Source organism: Nesoenas mayeri, assembly GCF_963082525.1.
Source record: "Nesoenas mayeri genome assembly, chromosome: Z".
NCBI lineage: Eukaryota > Metazoa > Chordata > Aves > Columbiformes > Columbidae > Nesoenas > Nesoenas mayeri.
Window position 1 is genome coordinate 2619087 of NC_137542.1, and position 5247 is coordinate 2624333.

Consider the following 5247-nt stretch of genomic DNA (forward strand, 5'->3'; position numbering starts at 1 on the left):
GATGGACAGACAGGCTGCCATTAACAATGCTGTTGCCTTTGTAAGTACAGAGTGATGTGGAGATACCCTGGCATTTATACTGTAGACATGGTCCTTAAAGATTTTACACCTCCAATTCCTTAGAATTATCAGCTATCTCCAGCCTGTCACTCATCCTGGCAATCTTAGATTTGTAGCTTGCAGGCCGGGCAGATTATTGACAAAGCAATCCAAGGTGATATAATACACCCTGACAAACAACAGCGAGGGGGATTGTGTTTACCACTTCCACTGCACCAATTCGGCTAAATTAATTCTTAACGCCGAAAGTAAACTTTCTCTTGATAAGCATTCACTCCCCTCGTGCTATTGTTTTGTGGCCCTGCCCGGGCCCTGAGTAGAGTAGCAATGCATTTTGATGCACCTAATTTAACCTGCTTGCTCCTAATAGAAGTGAGAAGAAGGTTTTCTCCTACAACACCAAGTTCGCCAACAGCTATAAACACAAAAACGCTGGCATAAGGTGAAGTTAAAGCTCTGGTTTAAGCAGAAAAAAAGGCACGAGTATTTCAAATTTAGGCTCGCTTCTCTGTCCTCAGCTTACCTATCTCTACTGGGACCACAGCACACACAATATAAACTGTAAGATCACCCGCTGTTGAGAGACATCAGCATTGGTGAAAACATTCATGTCAGGAGTTCAGTCATTTGCATGAGATTAATTTAATTGTAAAACAGAAGTAAAAATCCACATCCCAACAATATTCAAAGGAGGAAAGTGTTAAATAGTGGATTGCTATTCATTCTGAAAACAATTCCTAATCTTATCTCAAAGTAAAAGTCTCTTGATCTTGGAGGTGCTCTCACCAAACTTTGATTCAGGCTCATCTTTTCCTCAGAATTTGTGAATTCAGGACAACTAGCCTAATCTCACACCTTCTCAGATGTTTTAACCCTTTTAAGTGGGACTTGTGCCAAAATAAAAGGGAATTTCTGGTCACAAAATAGTCACTTAATTTGTGTCCCAAAGAAAGTGCTTTAATACAACTTCAGAGCTTAAAACTAAGTTAAGAGGATACATGTGTTAAACGGTATAGCAGCTGCGCATGTGGGACCTAAGCAACTTGTGCTTCAGTCTCTTCAGCTGCTAATGAGCTCGACTTTGATGGTAAAGAATGAGATTTCAGACCCTTTTCTTCAACACATCTTCATTAGATAACTTAGGTCCTTTTACACTGATTCAGTTCTTCAGCATGAAGTTCCTATTCCAAGGAACCGACAAGTCTTTTTAGTAAAACAGCAGGAAAATTGCTCAAATTTATTATTTTTTAATAAGAATTATGGAGGAAAAGCAAGAAAACGGAATTTCTTCAGTTTTATGATAATTAAGACTTTCTTGCCTAAGTTAAGAAGGAAAAGAAATATTATGTCACCTGAACAACTCCTCAGTTGTGGTTTCCTGCAGAAATTCTGATCCCACATCATGATCAAAGATCGAGATAGAGACTCTTACCACATGTACTATGGCTATGGTTTGATTTATGACTCTTGCCACCTCATTGTTCAGGGAACAGCTGATTATTTAATTAAACAAACTTATTATTCTCTTTTTTTTTGTTGTTTTTTTTTGTTTTTCTCCCAAATATTTAAATACTGGGATCAATTTCAGCCCCCTCCCTGTTTCCTATATCTGAAATCTAACAATTTTTGAGTCCTCGTTGTGTAAATTCTATTGAGGGCACCTATAGGTCTTTGTTAGAGTCTCCTTTGTCAGGGTGAAACTTTTCCTCTCCACCTCCCTCTGAAATGTCTTTCCATCTTTTCCTTGGTTTTAAATATCAATTTATTGGCGTGCTGTAGCTTGGTACTGGATATTATTATCATTAATATTATTCTCTAATAACACTGTGATGTGGTTATGATTTTAAAATTTTAAACATGCGCTAAGCACTGGAAAGCCAAAGCCACTGTAGGTTGTTGAGACATAGACTCCTAAAAGAATTGGATGCCGCTTGCTATTCAGGTATAACTATTTTGTTAGGGATAATGGTGTTTTTAACTGAGCTAGTTACAACAGAACAAACCTTAGCTAGGTTCAGGATAAGAAATTGGAATACATCATGTTATTTATATCTTCTGATGTATAAGAACAAGCTATTCCACTCTTGGATATATATATTTTGGGAAAAGTGAGGTGGAGTTACATAAAGACTTTCTTTACCTGTGGACTCTCAGAAGTCAGCCAGGTGGTTTTGAAAACTGTCTCCAGTTTTATTAGTACACTTGGTAATATCAATTAAATACAAAGAGAAAAAAAATCATGAACAAATTACGGTGTGCCACGATTGATGGAGAATTACCATTTGATGACTCCCTTCTAATCTGACTTAAACATTAATTGTAGCCGTCCGGCACATTTGAGGAAAGAAAAATTATGCAGCTTCAAAATGTAATTTTAATATATAGGGATAGATGAAGGCATGCACAGTTTGGAAATGAATAATTTCAACACTTTGTTTATGTTCTGTGAAGTGGAGGTAAGGGGGCATTAATGTGGTATCACAGCAGCAGGAGCAAAAAGTGTTATTCTGAGCTACACTAAACTACAAATTTTTTAAAAATGCTTGATGACATCATCATTACGCCTAGTGGAAAAGGTTTAAGTATTTAAAAACTCTGCCACTGCAAGAGCAGCATCTACACTGGGTTTTGACCTCTGAAAAGGCTGCAGGTACGAAGGACAAATATTCCGAGAAGATGAAAAATCCTGCAAATTACAACAAAGGAAAAATAACCTTGACTATACTGTGGATGCTGACAGAAAGCAAAACTGCCTGAATTACTACAATGATAATTTGTTAATTTTAATTATTTATAAGGAGATGACGGCCAAGTTCCCAAAAATCTTTCTATTAAGAATTCTCAGTATAAATCTCTCTGATATACTGTAATGCTACTTCATCTCTGCTGCCAACTGCGCTGGAACGCATAAAGCCCCTCATTAGTTCACGCCTCCGCTTACAAGGATTGCTTTAACAAAGGGATCTAGTGTGTGCTAATGACTCTTAGAATTAAGATATGACTGTGGCAAAACAATAAATACCTCCATCTTATTAAAATGATTTGGTAACAGCAGTGCAGAGCTGCTTTGTATTCGCTTTTCACCACACGCATTTTAGTCCAGGCAGAAAACCGGGGATGCACTCCAGAGAAACACATAATGAGGTCAGATGGAAAATCTTGTCTTGTTTCAGATAGGAATTCAATCCATCCTTTCTTGTATGTGAGACAATATACACAGAAGAAAATGCTGCTGACATGTTTTAACTTCACTGACACTGAAAATGTTTTCTCTTCAGCTAGTGCTTTTAATCTTCATCTGAAATATTATATATAGGATTACTGGAGATGGCCGTAAAATCAGTTTTTATTTACCCATTTAACCTCTGCTTTTCATCCGATGCTCACTTAGTACGACTGCTCAACATTCATTTGATAATTTTGTCAGTTAATTCACATCTAGCAAAGTGCAGGGAAAAAAATTTTAGATGTAAGGTTGTCACCTTTTCTATTACTGCACTAAACTCCTGGGGAGTCTCAGATTTTACAGGGAAAAGGGCGGGGGAAGGGTTTGAAAACTCTGGAAAAGAATACTGGTCTTGTAGTTAAAAACCGGGAGAACTGGAGTTCACCTGTCACAAGCAGGTACTTTGGTTCAAAACTATTCCCTAGAGCCATGCTTTGCTATTGAGCATAAGTCAGAACAATGTGTCAAGACTTGGAGCACAGCTCTTCAATGTCTAACACAACTATTAGAGAAAGAGCTAAAAAAAATTCAGTTGTCAGCATAATTTGAGTTTAAAATGATTTTAAAGGAATATTTAATTCCTAATTAGCCTATTCAGTGCATTATAATGTACATTTATATCCAGCAGCAAAGGAACCCAGGGTAACCTTTTTATGTAGCGTACCTTGTATGCTATGTAACTGCCCATGGAAAACAACAAGAATGGCTAAATTAGCTATGGTTCTTAACATGTGCAGGTCACGTTAGAAAAGGTATTATACTAAAAAAAAATAAAAAATAAAAAAAAAATTGAGCTACACTTCACCTAAAAAGACCATACTTCTAACTTTAGCCCTGCTAAAATGTGTTTTTACCTCTGCCTGTAAGGAGATAGATCAAGGCTTACTGTAGAGCTTACACTCCTCATTTTTGGCTCTTTTATGGCCTGTGTTTTAGTAACGTCTTGGTGACTTGTTGTGTAGAATAAATATGCTTTATTTCACATACGATTGGTTATGGCCCAAGGTGTTTTGCCAGAAGTCAATGTCCTACAGAAGATTTTTCGGAAGGGATGGGGCTGTAGTTTATGGTTCACCCCAGCCTGCAAATCACAGTGTCTTTCTCCTCTCTCCATGGGTACCACACTGTCCGCGTTTCTGAAGCGAAAACACCATGATGTTAAACAGAAAAAAAAAAGAAAAAAGTGGACAAATACTGTAAGATTCAACATGAATTTCAATTACTACATCATCCTTAATATCTGTGGATGGTTTATATATCTCTAGTACAGAAGGCTATAACAGTAAAGGGAAATACACCTTGAGTCCTATCATCTCAGAGCTGGGAAATGCTATTGAGGTCGATGGCAGAATGTCACTGCCCATGATTTTCACAGTGGTGTTACCCTGACTCTGCGGATCTACCAATTATAGATATTTTCAGGACCTCTGTGAACTTTTCCAGCTAGTCTCTTTGCAAGGTGACTTAACTGTGAGCCAGACCCTGAACCGGTCTAAATTGAGACAGCAGCACTGAACTTAAGTAAAAGTGAGTATAAATGAAATGCTTTAGAAGTCCTGGTTTTGACGATGCCAGATACTGTCAAATTTTACAGGGTATTAACATTCACATCCTACTTTTCACCCTCTTTATTTCTAACAAGGTATGAAAATATATGATACAAGCAAGATTTCACACTGCTTTAAGACTTTTCATAGCACAATTAAATTTTAAGTTAAATTATGAAAAAAATAAACTCTCTGATCTCATATAAAAATACTACTGCCACAGAAAATACCACACTGAGCGTTTGTACAGAAATAAAAAATGAACCACACTAATTTTCAGACCCTATAGCTTTTATCTTGTGAGAAAGAATAGTTCTTGGAAGAAAAGAGGTTTGCCTGTCACCCTATCAAAAGCAAAATGTGAATTACTATATTTAAAAAACAAGTTGCAAATGCACTGTGAGATTGGATGCA